The sequence below is a fragment of the Apodemus sylvaticus genome, chromosome 2, assembly GCF_947179515.1.
Source record: "Apodemus sylvaticus chromosome 2, mApoSyl1.1, whole genome shotgun sequence".
NCBI lineage: Eukaryota > Metazoa > Chordata > Mammalia > Rodentia > Muridae > Apodemus > Apodemus sylvaticus.
Genome location: NC_067473.1, coordinates 79595782 through 79612065, shown reverse-complemented (window position 1 = coordinate 79612065; position 16284 = coordinate 79595782). Strand labels below are relative to the sequence as shown.

General features: G+C 44.6%; 1 protein-coding gene across 1 annotated transcript in view; it reads left to right on the top strand.

Moving 5' to 3' along the window:
- The window catches only part of Scrn1 (secernin 1), a 67884-nt gene continuing 51600 nt past the window's right edge, over positions 1-16284 (top strand). The window contains exon 1 of the mRNA XM_052173765.1: positions 1-235. The gene's annotated coding sequence lies outside the window, so the exon portion shown is untranslated. The remainder of the gene's footprint in view (positions 236-16284) is intronic.

Here is a 16284-nt window from a genome sequence, read left to right as displayed (position 1 = left end):
ACACAGCGAGTCCTGGGGCCCAGAGCACCGGGAGGCGGAGGGTGGGTCTGCGGTCGCGTGACCAAACCAGCTGTTAGCAGGGGGCTGGAGAGCCTGGAGTCTGGGGAACCAGAGCGCCGGCGGTCTTCTGCGCTACGGATGCGGAGGCTGTGACCTAGCCGCAGGGCCCCCAACTCCGCAGTCGCAGCATCAGCACCGTTGGACCCGGACCCGGCAGGAGCCCGCTGCTTAGCAGGTGAGCCTCAGGCTACACGGGGAGCGCCGGGGTGAAGGAAGCTGCTCTTCTGCGGGGCAGTCACCGCATTTCCCATTACAATTCTAATGCCTCGTTGCCTCCCTTCCTAAGTGTGGACCTGGGAAGGGGAAATCAGAGGTTTGGTGGCCTCGATCGGCCCGACTCGAGATCAGGGACTGCGGGGACGAGGCTACTGCAGTCTGGTCAGAACCTGCTTTGCTCTCCACCCGGCATCCTTCCCCCACCTTCCTTTCAGCTTACAACCCAATGTTGCTTTTCCTGGGCGCCGAGTTGCAACGCCCCGGGAAGTGTCTCTGAGCTTCCCCGGGCCCCTGAGCTTTCCCTGGCGGCTCCCGCGGTTCCGGGTTCGCCTAGCTGCTAGCAGAGAGAGCCTGGCTCCTTCCCTAGTAATGCACCCGCGGCGCCTAACCAGGCCGCTGGCCTTGGCCGCCGGGCGGAGTCCCGGGATCTGTGGTCATTTCCAAGGGCCAGTGAACTGAGACCAGATATTGCTTCGACCCAGGCCTCACCCCTGCACTTTGGAATAGGGGTGGGGTCATGGCAGGTGTCTAGACCCTTGCTATCAGTCCATCTCAGTTTATCTCTATGTCCTTAATTTTTGTTTTCTGTCCAGGCAGAATTATTTAGCAACCACAATGAGGTCTGCAGGATGAAAGGGACGCTGGAATTTTAGAAAATCGGTTGGAATTTAGGAATAAAAATGTGATCACACCCATTTGCATTTAAGGCAACTTATTATTTTCTGTCTCCCAAGCTGACCTGGTAGGGTTCTGTTAAATAGAAGGATATTTCTGTGTAATTGTAGCTTGTTAAGTGCTTCTTCCTGGTTGTGTGTGTGTGTGTGTGTTTACTGTGCTTCATGCCTGCCTAAATCCTCATCACTTGCTGAGGAAACCTATGCTAATTCAAAATGGCAGCATGAAAAATCAGGCCAGGCAGAACCCTAGCAGACCACAGCCAACTGCAGCTGTCCCCAGACTTAAGTGGTCAAGAGAAACAGCAGGAGGAAATGCTCTTCTGTGCATAGGCAGGGAGTGTTCTTGGAGCTGGTTAAATCTGAGCGAAGCTTCAGCCTGGGGGAGCAAGTGGGAAGTTTGGGGAGCTATAGCTGTTTTCTGTAACTTGTCGAAAGCTGGTATAAAGCCTCGCCGAAACTCTAATTTGGTCTGATTTTCTTTAGATTCATTTAAAGTAAACGGTGCAGCTTACAACTGTGCACAGCTTACATATTTTGTACCTACAAGTGGCTTTTAAAAGGATGGGTGTAGTGTACACATCCTCCGGGAACAGTGCACACAACGAATCCATACAGGGCATGGCATTGGAAGGGCTGATTTAGCACTTCAGCACCCAGGCTCTAGGATGGCAAATTCTTGAAAGGTGACTCATTTCAGGTTCTCTCTCTCTCTCTCTCTCTCTCTCTCTCTCTCTCTCTCTCTCACACACACACACACACACACACAAAGCAGCTTTTACTGCAGGGCTGCCAGCCATCTTGTCTTTTAGGAAAGAGGAAGTGTGCGAGGAGGCAGGTGCCTTGGGGATGATTGAACAGAGCGGAAGCTGTCTCTGAGGGTTAGGTGTAGGGAGCTGGAAGGAACTGAGCAGGCTTGCCACAGACAGCAGAAGGTTGCATTGCAGGGTGGATGGACGACTCAGGTCATCCCTATGGCTGCAGCTGAGGAGGAGGCCGCCTGCAGCTTTCCTCCTCAGAGTGCCACCTTATCAAGTCTAAAGGGGAGAGCAGGTTTGCCCTGACTATCTGAGCAAAGGGAAGCTTTAAATCCATATTAAACAGATTTAAAAACTCAGGTGTTTAAGGGACCCCCTCCCCCTCCTCCCTCCCCCTCCTCCCTCCTCCCCACAGGCCCATTTAACTGACTGCATGAAGGTGTCCACCTTAGGCTCAGCTCAACCTTTTCTAGTGATAAAATTGCATCTCTACATAAGAACCACAACTTTTGTTGTAACCAAATCTTTGAGGTGGGAAATATCTCCTCTGAAAAACTGGTAGCTTGTCTTGTATTGACAGACAACTCTTAGATAAGTTTATCTTGCTAAGAAACAAAGTGGGCTAGGCGCCTTTTATGTACAAGTGAATGACAGGCCTGGTTTGAAATAACTCCAGTGCTGTTTAGAAGCTGGGTTTTTATAAAACTTGAATTTTAGTTGTGAACCAGTGACCCCAGGTCTTTGAGAGCAGAGCTGGGGCCTCTGCATGGGTTAGAGTTTTGTTGGGAGGTGAGGGGATGGAAAATCTGCCATTCTGCATTCACAGACAATTACCACAGAGAAGAGGGTAGCAGGAGGTGGGGAATGGGGCAGACAGGAGCCAGGTCTGGAGAGAGAAACTCTAGTGAAGGCAGATGCAGCTAACTAAGGCAGATGTCCCGCCTAAAACTGCTGTTGGCATTAGAACGTGGATGTGAAGACACGAAGAAACTGAAAATGATAACTTTTACAAATGAGCATCCAGAGCTCAGGTCTGGCTTTAACTTCAGCATTCAGAAGGGTGAAGCAGTGGATTTCCATGAGTCTGAGGCCAGCCTGGTCTACACAGTGAGATCCAGGACAGCCAGAGCTCTATAGTGAGATTCAGTCTCCAAACAAGCAAACAACTAACCTGGAAACAAAACTAAAGCACAGACTTGGGAGTGTAGTTCAGGAGCAGAGCTCTCGCCTTGTGTGTTCCAAGCCCTGGGTTCCGTCTCCTGGGTTCCATCTTCAGCAATGCAATGAACAGACATACAGACAGACAGACAGACAGACGTGCATGATGTTTGTATGTGTTGGAGAACAATAAACATAGAAGTAAGCAAATAGGATATAAAGACCTCACCACTGTTTGCTCTATGGAAGGCACTGACTCTGGGCCTTTTAAGCCATTAAAACGTGGCTAGCCTAGAAAGAGATGCCTTGTGAGTGTAAAATTTGCACCAGATCTCAAAAATTGATGTGAAAAAGGATTTAAAATAAATTTAAGTTAATTTTTATATTGCTAGGGTATTGATGTATATAATATATATTAGATCAAATAAAATATGATTTTAAAATGTTCACCAGCTTTTCTTTGCCTTTTAAAATATAGTTACTGGACAATATTAAACTTGTGTACATGGTTCATATCTGTCTTGAATTATTGTTGGGCAGTATTGGTCTGGGCCATTATCAGGAAGTGGAGCTTGGCAAGAGGCTCTTGATACTGCTTGTAACACTGGGTATAAAGAAACAGGAGGAGAAGGAGGAGAAGGAGGAGGAGGAGGAGGAGGAGGAGGAGGAGGAGGAGGAGGAGGAGGAGGAGGAGGAGGGAGACTGAAGGGAGTGAGTGATTGATGACACTAGATGAGAGGGAACTATATGGTGGACATAAACACCTCAGTTAGGAGATATTTTTCTCTCCTCTCTCTCCCTCTGCCTCTCTCTCCCTCTGCCTCTCTCCCTCTCTCTCTATCTCTCTCCCTCGCTCTCTCTCTCTGTCTCTCCCTCTCCCTCTCTCCCTCTCCCTCCCTCTCTCTCTCTCTCTCTCTCTCTCTCTCTCTCTCTCTCTCTCTCTCTCTCTCTCTCTCTCTCTCTGTGTTTGGTTTTTTTTTTTTTTTTCTGGCATGGGACTCAAACCCAGAGCCTTGTGTGCATTGGCAAGGGCTCTGATCTAGTTTCATTTTCATTGTGATTAATGTGCCCTGATGAAAACCAACATAGGGCATAAATGGCGCGGGGAGGTCGAAATGGTGCCATCTTGAAACGACTGCTCACATCCATCGCATCCGCAGCCCAGAGCCGAGGGATGCGCATGCTCACTGGCTACAGTGCTCAGCTTGACCTTGGCACTCTTACACAATGCGGGGACCCTTGTCTAGAGAATGGTGCCACCACGCTGGGCTGCGTCTTCTCACATCACTAAATTTTCTTAAGGTACTCTCCCGTGGATATGAGCATAGGCCAACCCAATTCTTCAATGAGACTCTTCCCAGGTGATCTGGGTTATGTCAAGTTGACAAGCACAACTGCCCATCAATCATAAACTATCACTCAGCTCTGGCCCAACCATATGGTACATTTTGAAACTGAATAAGCAGACTATGCAGTGACCTTTGACTTGGAGCCCCTGGAGTGAGTGTTGGCAGATTGTAGTTAACAGGGATGGACTGTTAACACTCCTGTGTCATTCTAAGTCTAACTTGCCCATCCTGAGCTGGCTGTGTTCTCCTGTCCACATGAGGGGAATGCTGCCCAGTGCAGAAAGAGTCTTAGCCTGAAGTTAGGGTCATTGGCTCTGCTCTAACAAGTAATATGTCCTTCAGCAAGTCACTCATTTCTTTCCTCCTTTGAAAAAAAAAAAAACGAGAATCTACCAACTTCACATTGACTACTCTTACTGATTGCATGGATGCTGACGGTTTCATTCTTGCACTCACTATATTCAAGGCTGTGTGGGTTAAAGTCTGAAGTCTGTAACAGACTGCACATAGGGCCTGAGCATTTTAATTGAGAGAACAGTTTCTTTTCTTGCAATCTGCCATTTTGCCACTTCCTGTACCTGGTACCTTCTTGGTTCTTTGCTGCTCTTGTCTCCCATGTTTTAGAACCATGGGATGATGGTACAATGAACAAGCAGAGAGACACAGAGCTGCAAGCACAGCACTGACACCAGGTCTTTCCTTTAGTGCAGCGAACTACAGAGTAGTGAGATTCCAGGGAACTGCCGTCGAGGGAAGACGGTCATTTACACTGTACAATAGATTGATGGGCATATCCAAGGTGCGATTTATAGCTTTAAATTAAAATGAAGTAAGTTAGATTTGACAAAACTATTCAGTTACTTTCCTCATTCCCTTGTCAAGACTGAATATTATCAAATTTTAAAAACTTTGTAACTTCTTATGAGAAAATGATACTTCAGTTATAGTTCTTCAGTCATGGGTACAATTGCATATTTTTAGTACATATTTTGACTTTATATTCATTGATCTAGCATTTCTAGACTTTGGATATTGTCTTTTTAGAAGTGAGTTTTTCTTATTGATTGATAAGAATTCTTTATACATTAGGAAAGTTAACTTTTTTGATGGTTGCTACAAATGTGTTTCCCAATATGATATTTTAAATTTTTGTCATGTAAACTTTGAGTTATGTTATAAATAAGTCAGTAATATTTTCCCATTTCATATTGATTTTATTTATTTTTGCTTATGTCTGTGATAGTTTTAATAGTCAACTTGACATAACCTAGAATCAGCTGGGAAGAGAGTCTCAATGAAGGATTGTCTAGATTAGGTTTGCCTGTGGACAATTCTGTGGAAGATTGTCTTAATACCTTGAGTGATATGGGAAGATGCAGTCCATTGTGGGTGGCACCATTCCCTAGGTTCGGGTTCTGAACTATGTAAGAATGGAAAAATTAAGCTGAGTACTGCAGTCTGCATGTGACTGCCTGCTTCAAGTTCCTGCCTCCCCTTCTCCCATATGACTGGCTATAACCTAGAATCGTAGGTAGAATATAAACCCTTATTATTTAGTCATTTTAGTCAGAGTATTTTTATCACAGCAACTGAGATGAAACTAAAACACTTAGTAGGCATTTTTGTCCTTAATGTTACTTTTAATATGCATCCAGATGTTTTGTAATTTTATGATGTTATAAAACAGCTAACAATTTGAATTTTAGTAGCTTATTTTAGATAGAAGCAAGTTGGGGGCTGGGACAGATTTAGTCTTTGTCTTTATAACCTACAGTCAATGATATCAGACTATCTAAAACATCCTTTTCCTCAGTTTCAAACAGGCTGCATCACCTTGCATGACCACGTTTCGGAACCCTCCACTCTTGTTCTCTTTTGTATAATGTCAAACCATCTTGATATCAATTACAATTTTGTAATATAGTTTAATATCAGGTAGGGCTAGACCCACTTCTGAGACTTTTCTGTCAGTGACCCCCCCATTCTTTTCTAAATTTGGGGGATGAGCTGGGAACTCAAACAGGGCTCTGAGCATGCACTCCCCCACTGAGCCCTCAAACCCTCAAGATCATTTGAACACATTCTCCTAAAACCCATTTATATCTTGATTGCTGCCATGTTGAACCCACAGATTCATTTAGGGAGGGCTAATGGCTCTGAGTAACACTGGATGTTTAAAACCAAGAACCAACCGGAGCATACCCTGCCCTTCAGAGCTTCTCCACTGTCCACAGAAAATCTTAGAGTTTCGCTCATCTCTGATCAGCCTCAGCCTAGCACTTCAGCCTCTCACCGAGGGCTAGGCATATACCTCTACATCCTGAACCCCGCCCTCCATACCTGTTCTCCATCTGAGCCTTATATGGGACTTTGCTCTCAGTGGCTCTTGGGCGTGGTTCGGAAGGTCCTGTTGGTGCTGTCGCCAAGGCCCCAGGTTCCCATTCCCTCTGTAGCAGGAGAGATCCTTGAGGTCCCAGAAGGTAGGAAGGCACAGGTGTGCATCAGTCTATCTGCCTGCCTCCTCCGTTCCTCTGCATTACTCCACAACCTCACTCAGGCCCTTACATTTCTTTAGTCTTCCTGTCAGGATGACAAGATGGTAGCCAAGCCCCACCTGAACCCAGGAGAAGGAGTTTGAGGTGACTCTTCTGATCTTACTGATTGTATGCTTAACCTGGATCTCCCTGTGGTGATGGAGATGATGTGAAAACTCCCCAGGGATTTGGTCGTTGTTGAAATCAGGTTACTCCCTTCCTCTCTGGTCACGCACAGCACACCTCTTCTTCGGAAGACAAAGACCTTGAGAACACCTCAGCTTTATTTCCCCTGAGCTCAGTGGTTAGATGCTCAAAATATATTTTGGCAATTCCTCTGTCTGAAGATTGCTAATTAAAATGCAGCGATCAAGAGCCGTGTATGTTCTTGAGGCCCTTGTGTACTTTTTGATTATACTCAGCAGTGACCCAGTGACCTGAAATATTAATGGAATCTGTTAAAGCGTCCTTCCTTCTTACTCATTGAAGTAATCAGATTTTAAGAAATCAAAATGCCAATAAAGGAAAATGACCTTACTATAAAAAATATTCGGGCTGCAAAACCAGATAAAGTGATGTAAGGTTTCTATTTCTGCTCAACTCTGAGTTACATTCTAATCCTTCCAGGTCCCTTCCTGTCTTTCTGTCTTTGTACATACCTGCCATCATATATGCTTGTATTTATATGCATGTATGTGTACACATGTATATTTGTGCTTACATAATACTAATATATACACATGTAGCATGTAGGTTACTTTTTGATAATAACATTGGAAAAATTTGCTAATGATAAAAACTCAATAAACAGCTCCAGCACTAATGGATAATTATAAGAAGTTTTAAATTTCATTTTTCTGGTTGTAAAATCATCTCATTTCAGATTTGTGCTTATTTATACAATAATTATAATTTTATTTCTTTTGTAGAAAGTGGATATTTAAGTCATTTGCTTTACAGTGAGAGATAAATCATAAGCTTCCATTTTAATAACAGTAGGGAGGATTCTTTTAAAGCCCCAGTTTCCAGAATTACAGGTACATTTCAAATCACATTAATGGCAAAGATTAGAATAGACGGTGCATTGTTTAGACGGAGAGAAAGACAGATGGTGGGACAGGAAGGTCATGATTCTAAGCAGCCTGCCAAATTAGTGCACACAGTGACAGCACTGTTGGAAAGGAGACCAGAGGGGGATGAAAGGGCCCCGGGGGTGCCTCTCATTGCGGCTGCAGGCAGCGTGTCCTGTGGGGCATGCTCTTGGCGATGGCCATGGGCCTCTGCTCTCTTGAGAGAGCACTTTTCCTCCCTTTGCACTAGGACTCTGTTCTTAGGGCAGTCTTTTTCTTAGTGGATTTTTATTCCAAATGATCTGCATATAACTGTACAAGGTGGACATTGTGCTCCAAGTTACATATGAAGAATTTAATATATACAAGCACAGATTCCAGATTGTAGGTCTGTCTGTCTTTCTCAAACAACCTTCATGAAGCTATAAAAGAAATCACCCTGACACCGTATTCCTCACTGGTGACAGTGACATCTTGAATTCTTTCCCTCTCTCCTCCTCTCCCTCCCCCATCCCCTTTGAAAGATGGGAAATTACTTTCCAACCTGCCACATATAGGAACATCTTCCTTACAATGAACTTGATTTGACAACATTCATCTTACCTCTCTGGCCTGGGTCCTACTTAAATTGTCTACTTCTTCCTAGATTAAATTTTTAAAAAAGGTCGTATTGAATTTATTTCTCTCCTTCCCTTCACTTTAGAAGCCTTTTAAAAGTCATTATTGATTTGTGTTTTGTATATGTGTATTTATTTTTGTTATGTGTATGTGTTTTGTATACATTTTGCCTACATGTATGTCTGTGCACTGAGTGTGTGCAGTACCATCAGAAACCAGAGAAGGGCATTGTATTCCACAGAGCTGGAGTTACAGACATTTGTGAGCCTCTGTGTGGGTGCTGGGAACTGAACCTGAGTCCTCTGGGAGAGCGGCCAGTGTTGTCTGTAGCTCACGGGGTGCCATCAGAGTGTCTGCCCCATTACAGGGCCACGATCATCAGCTGTGGTAATCTGAAAGACAAATTACTGTGGTTGCAACTGTTTCATTTAAAACTTTTTTTGATGCATAATTTTTGTAGTCATGTGGGAAAATTGAAAATGTGTGGGGAAAATACACAGAGCGTTGGCTACAGCCCTGATGACCGTGGACCACCTCACCCCACCCCACCCACTTCTTTACATTTCAGCACCTTCTTAGATAACAAGGATTTAAATGATGTCCTATTCGCAGTTGTGTGAATGCTATTCATTTTAGTAGCTTTTCCCCATGTGTATTTTCTAACTTTTGCTGACATATAGATAGCCAATTTCATGTTGTAAAAATGTTACTTGATTGTTATGCAAGTGGCTGTATTTGAGGAAGCATAGGAGTTACAGCTAGGTCAAGTTGATCCAGATTTTCTGAGGCCCTGAATAATGTATGCTTTTTGCATTGGTGTGTGTGTGTGTGTGTGTGTGTGTGTGTGTGTGAATTATATGTGTATATCATATGTTCCCATAGTATATGAACATTCCAAGACAAACTAAAGTCCTTCCTGTCCCAGCATTCCTTTCTGAGACACCATGGCATTATGAGTAGACACTCTAAGAAACCTCCCCTTCTGGTAGATCAGCCCAGTGTGACCTCTAACCTTTAAAGAGTTCTGAGCATGTGCTTTGCTTTTATATATCTGTGATTTGGACCCTTGAGACAGGATCTCATCATGTCACCTCTAACCTGCGATCTTCCTGTCTCAGTCTCCCAAGTGCTGGGGTCACAGGCGTGCACCGCCAGCCAGCCTTACTCTGGAAATGTAGCTTTTTACAGGAAAAGCCAAGTATCTGCAAAAGGAAAGGGTGCGGCAGAGCAGACCTCACACTCCTGCCCATCACCCAGCTCAGCTTTTATCTCAAACGGTCTCGTCCCCTCCGAGCCCTTCCTCTTCATCCTGAATGATTCCCTTTATAGCATTTTACATAGTGTGTGTCTTTAAAAGTACGTGCCTTTTAGATGAGGATTTTCTTTTTATCTTCTTTCTTTTCTCTTTCATAGTCTTGCCATATTCCCCAGCATAATCTCAAACTTTTGAATGATCTGTTCAGCTCCATCTTTCTAGTAACTGGGGCTACTGGGGCTATTACACCTACACAAGACACGGGCTTCTAAAAACCATTTGTTTTTAAATGAAAGTCATCACAGCATCATGATCTGTGTAGGACATTGCCAACCATTCCTTGATCTATCAAATATCTACTCATTGTCCATGTTAGCCCAATTGCCTTACAAGACTTTCGTATGATTTAATTAAATTAGGATTCAGGTAAGTGACTCATTGTAATTGCTGGGTGTGTTATCTCTTAAACACACACATGTGTTTGTTAGTAAACAGTCAGTGTGCTTAAGTTGCATTTTGGAATAGGAGTCTATGTGATGATCAAGGTACTATCCACTGGTAGTATTAGTGCATCAGCCCTAATAGTAGGAGATAGGAAGTAAATGTCTATTGAGTGCCCACTGTATGCAGCCACAGTGCTAGCAATTTTCTATGACATCTCTCATAAACCTGTGTGCTATTCTATGTATAGGGATTGTTTCCATTTCCAAATGACACTGTTTAGAATTAGTCAATAGAGTCAGGATAGGAAACAGGATCTTTGTGTCTCTACAGCATGTCTGTCTGGTGCACATGGGCCTTCAGGGCTAGGCTAGGCAGACCTTGGAAAAAGAATACAGTTGCACAAATCTCATCTTGCTGATCTTTTGGCAGGCCCCAGACTGGGATGATGTAGGAGGGGCTTGGGGCCTGCCTCTCCCACCCGGTTCCAATCTTAGAGCCATGCAGGAAATGAATAGGTCTTGCCAGACCTCTTGAGTTGTCAGAAGAGGCCAAACATCTGTATGTCTGTCTTCAAATGTAAGCTGTAAATTCAGGATTCTGAAGGGCAATATTCAGCCCAAACCAACGAGTCCAGAGGCCTATAGTGCCCTTCTGGGAAGCATGCTAGCTGGAGACTGGCTCAGATGACCCAGCAATTAACTGTTAGGGGCAGATGTTCCCAGAGGCACTGTTTAAGCTCTGGCGGGTCTCCTCTAGCTCTTACCACAAGTTGGGAAGAGTTCACGAACCCTAATTATCTCCTAGAAGAGGGCCAGGCTGAGATTTGAGGTGAGTTAGGCTCATAGCCTGCTACTGTTACACTATAGTTCATGCCCAGAATATTCCCCGGACTCTCCCTTGTTAAATGAAGACTTGGTCCTCAGCCTGTGGCACTACTGAGGGATAATGGAATATTTAAGGGTGAGCCTGGTGGGGCGTCACAGGTCACCGGGAGAATGTGTCCTTCATGCGGCAGCCCCGTCCTCTCTTTTTTCCCCAATTTCAATCAGGAAGTAAGCAACCCTGCCTGCTATAAACTTAATCATGGGCCCAGAAACTGTGGGCTCTGTAGCCCAGGAGCCAGGGCCTCCCAAGCTGGGAAATGGAGAGCCAGAACAGTTCCTCTATTGTTGTGAGTTGGTTTTTTTCTTTTCATTGTTGGAGAGCTGGCACACTTAGTTAACGCCTTCTAAGGTCTTTTTTGGTAGCCGCCCCTCCATGAATGCCGTGGCTACTAGGATCAGGCACCCCTGACTGTGGAGTTTTGTGCTCTCATCTCCCAAACTCCAAAGCAACATGTAAAAACTGTCCTCTCTTGTCCAGACTCTTGCTGAGTCTGAGATAGCTCACACTCCAATATTTAGGGAAATCTTTCCCCAGGCACTTCACCTTTCCTTCTTATTTCAATAGCAAAGCCACGACAGAAGATTCAGTTTATGAATGAGTATCATTCGTCCGATTTTCAATTCAGCAGGGATGTCAGTAATTTTAAAGGTGAATTTATCAATCCATAAAATCATTCCTTTGCTTCCCTAGAAAGTACTGTTTCACAGCTTTGAATTCCAAGTTCCTCAGAGAGTGGAGAAGACCCACTGGCCACTGGCTTTCGCTCCTTGTATAAGGAGAGACAGTTTGCACAATTGTATGCACAACACTAACAAGCTGTTCTTCATACAGACAGTCATTTTCTTCCTCTCCAGTAACTCAAGGCTTTCTTACTATTGGCTGAGGTGACTGACGAGGGTCACTCTAGCTTGGCGGAGATAAAGGGCCAGGGCAGTTTGGCAGTCACACAAAGAACCCCCTGCCCAGACTCAGGGCATTCACGTTTTCAATAACTCCTCCCTGAGCTTGGGAACAAAGCCCCTTTCTCCCATGCAACTTCCTCCCTCCTTGTCTAGACATTCTGCAACGGTTTCCTAGTTACAGGGGCACAAGCTCCAGCCCTGCAAGCCTGCAGACCAGCCTCTTGCCACCAGGCACAGAGTGAGTGCTGGTGGAGGCAGCCGCACTGAAGGAGCCCCAGGAGACCGTTATCCCCAAGAGGAAGTCATGAGTCCTGAGGGGGTCCTATGGGGGATCAGGGCTAGGCCTAGGGATTCTTTGCTTAGCAATGGTAGCAGATCTGAGGCTGTACTGGGAATGGAGGAGTACCATAGGCAGATATTTAGCTTGACATTTGTAACTGTGGCCTAATATACATACAATGGCCGTCGTAGTGGTTTCTAATTGTCTAGATCGGCGTTAAGTACATCCACTCTGTTGGATGACCAATACCCAGGCCTTCTTCCGTCTTGTCTTGTCAGTGTAAACTCTCTTGTCTCCTTTTCTCAAACCTTGCAATCCCTGTTCTACTTTCTGGTTCTAGGTGCCTGGCTGTTTTAGTTCCTGGGTGGAACTGAAATCATATGGTACCGATGGGACCCACCACATGCGCATGTGTTTGAATGTGAACTGTCCCACAGACACTCGTGTGTTTGAATGCTTGGTCCCCAACTAGAGGGCGGGCCTAAGGGTGGGACGTAGCTGGAGGAAGTGGGTCTCTGTCTCCTGACTGAGAATCCAGTGTGACTTTGTGTTCCTGTCAGAATGTCTTTCTGTCCACGATGGACTGACTATGAGACAAAATAAATCCTTTCCCCCTTAAGCTGCCTCTTGTCAGGTTAAAGTCACACAATGAGGAAAGCAGCTAATACACTTAAGAATGCAACTTTTCATGGATGACATTACTCCAAGAAAAGAAATTTCACATGATGGGTCAATCAAGACAGCACATTAAACATGTATAAAACTAGAGTTGGGCTATGGGTATAAGATATATTTTGCGTTTTAAGTTTGGGTACTTCCCCAAAGTATTTTGCATTGAAAAAGTATTTTGCACTGAAGTCTGAAACATTGGGCAAATGAATCCATGTATTTGTGTTTTCCTGATTAGCTTATTCATTACCCTATTGTTGGCTGCTGAATCTTAAATTAATTTAAAAATATAGTTCCTTGGTTTCACAGAACACGTTTCAAGCACTCATTAGCCACACTTGGCTAGCCACTACTCATGGCCCAGACAGAGACTTCCAAGTGCTCAGAAAACACTAAGTGGACAGAAAGCTGCTGGCTTACACTGACAACTGGTAGGGGGTGCGAGTGGGAGACGACGTACCGGATATTTTTTCAGACTGTGCCAGCTAAGAAACAATCAGACCTCCTTTCTCTACCTGTCACAAGACATTTGCATATTTCTGAATGAGACACTTATCCCAGCTTCCTAGCTTCTAATGGCTGCTCTCCTCCAGTGCATGGCCAGCCATTAAATAATTAATTAAAGAATTTTTCTTCGGGAACCTAGAGAGCACAAATGTGCTTTAAAATGTTCCCAGCACGGACTTGGGAGCTGCTTGTTTAGCATCGCCATTGATGGGAGTTAAATTAGAATGTTTCATTAATTAGAACTGAATTGCTAACCTGGCAAGAATCCTAATTAGCTTGTGCCACAAAGCAGCCATATTCAGCAGGCAGGCCTACCCCCTGGTCTGCTGCTTTTAAGGCTTTTTTCCTTGAGATCCCCAGTGACTGGGGAACGCTGTGTCAGTCCGGCATGCACAGAAATATGTTTGTGCGGATATACACAGACCAACTTTGCCTATGGCGGTACTCACCCTTACTCTGTGAGAAGCACATATTTATTCCACCCCGTCACCCACAAGAGGACCGGAGCCTCGGGTTTGGAAAGTGCTGCCTTGGTAGCACTGCCTCTATCAACAGTGAGTGTCCCCTACCCCCTCACACACACAAACAACTTTTCTTTCTTTTGAGATTATAATTACAACATTTCTCCCTTCTCTTTCCTCCCTCTGATCCTTTCCATGTAGTCCTCCTTGCTCCTCTTCAAAGTCATGGCCTCTGTTTTCACTAATTGTTATTGCATGCATATATGTATTTCTATATATGTATATATTCCTAATTATAACCTGTTGAGTCTATGTGATGTTATTTGTATGTATGTTTTCAGGGCTGACCGTTTGGCACTGGACAGCCAGTTGGTGTGTTCCTCCCTGGAGGACCACCTCTTCCGCTCCCAGTTTTACTCAGTTGCTATGGGGTTGAGGCTTCATGGGCTTTTTCCTGCAAAGAAGGCTAGGAAGCCATGCCTGCTCAGGGGAAATGGGTGGAAGTTGGAAGTGGGAAAAAAAATGAAGGCATCAAAGATCTCCAAAGAGAGGAAGTAAAAAAGACAACCCAGGGTAAGACGATATTGTCTTCCTGGTGGATTCTGCCTTACCACCATGATACTCACATCGGGATAAAAGAATATCCATTGAGAATGTCAGCTTTGGTGTCCTCGCCTCTCATCTTTGCTAATGTTAGGGGTTTTGTTGTTGTTGTTTGTTTTGTTAGAGGCAGGGTTCCACTCTCTGGTCCTGGCTGACTTGGAATTTGTTAGCTAGACTATGCTAGCCATCACCACACAGAGCTCCTCCTTCCTTCAGCATGCTGGGACTAAAGGGTCTGTCTGCTACAGTGCCCCACAACTGGTCACTAATTCGGTTTTGGTGGCTGATTAAGTATTTTGGCTAAATGGGCATGTTTCCAAAGTACTTTGGAGTTAGCAGGAACCTTGATGTAGAAGTCTTCATTTCTGGGTTTCTTTGGGAAATGATATATCCACTCTACCCAGTAGAGTTCTTAGGTGGCATATATGTCAGCTGAAATGTAATTGTTAAGCTTTTTTTTTTTTAAAGAAAAACCAAAAACCAAAACCAAAAAAAAAAACAACAAACAAATAAACAAACAAAAAACAACCCCAAAGTTGACAGTTCAGTTCTGTGTCTAAACTGTGGAGTTCTGAATGTACTCCAGTGGCTGTGTAAGGCTAGTGGTCACCACACTAGAGTGAGATGCAACATTTCCATCATCAGCTAGTCCAGGAGTCTTGTTCAGTCACCTCTGAGGCTAGTAGATGAGACTCAGGCAAATTAAGTTGATGCTTACCTCAGCTGATAGTTGTGAGATAGTTTACTAGTTCTTTTAGCACTACACACACACACACACACACACACACACACACACACACACACACGGCAGAGGTTGGGGGGAGAAATATTGATTGATTGATCCTACCACCTTCTAGCATTCCTGCTTATCCACAAAACCCGGTGAAAAAGCCAGAGTCACTGCTTCCTGTCTCCCTGGGCTTTTCTTCTGTGTTCTCTTCCTGTTTACCTGACGGAGCAACCCAGCTGACTTACTGAGCAAGCAGAAGACCTGACTGACAACTAGGTGCTTCCTAAAAAAACCCTTGGATTTTGTGTATTCTTGGAGTACCTCTTACAAATGAACGACCTGTGCTTGGTGTAGCCTGTGCATAGAACTGATCAGGTAGTTTCTAAACATGGCTGACTCTGAGACTCGATAGCTGCTGTAGGTATGAATGAATGAAGCTAGCCAATTTTGACTGGCTTGGTCAGGGGAAGTTTACTCTATTTGAAAAGTCAACCCCAAGTTATCTTCTACTTACACAGTCTCCAACATTTATAAAATATGTCTTTTGGGTCGTTTAATTTGACACTCGTAAGGAGAAGCGCATGGGCCAAGACAAAATATTTGTGGAAGCGGCTGAGGGAGCTGGAGGGGCTTGCCTGCGGTCACACAGCTGGTAGCTGACAGAGTTGAGCGTTGGGTCAGCCTAGAGCAGTGACTCTCTACCTTCCTAATGCTGCGGCCCTTTATACAATTCCTCATGTTGTGGTGACCCTCAGCTGTAAAATTCTTTTCATTGCTATTTCATATCTGTAATTTTGCTATTTTATGAATCATAATATAAATATTTGTGTTTTCCCCTAGTCCTAGGTGACTCCTGTGAAAGGGTCATTTGATGCTCAAAGGGGTGGTCACCCACAGGTTCAGAACCACTACTGTAGAAAGTGGACTCAATGAGTGTCCTTAATGCTGGACTTGGAGAAGGGTTCACTGTAGTTGGGTGGCAGGGGACCTGCCCTCAAGGGCCAGCTCTCTCTCTCTCTCTCTCTCTCTCTCTCTCTCTCTCTCTCTCTCTCTCTCTCTCTCTCTCTGATGTAGATTTTTATTTCAAAGCAACCAACATATGCTATTTTAG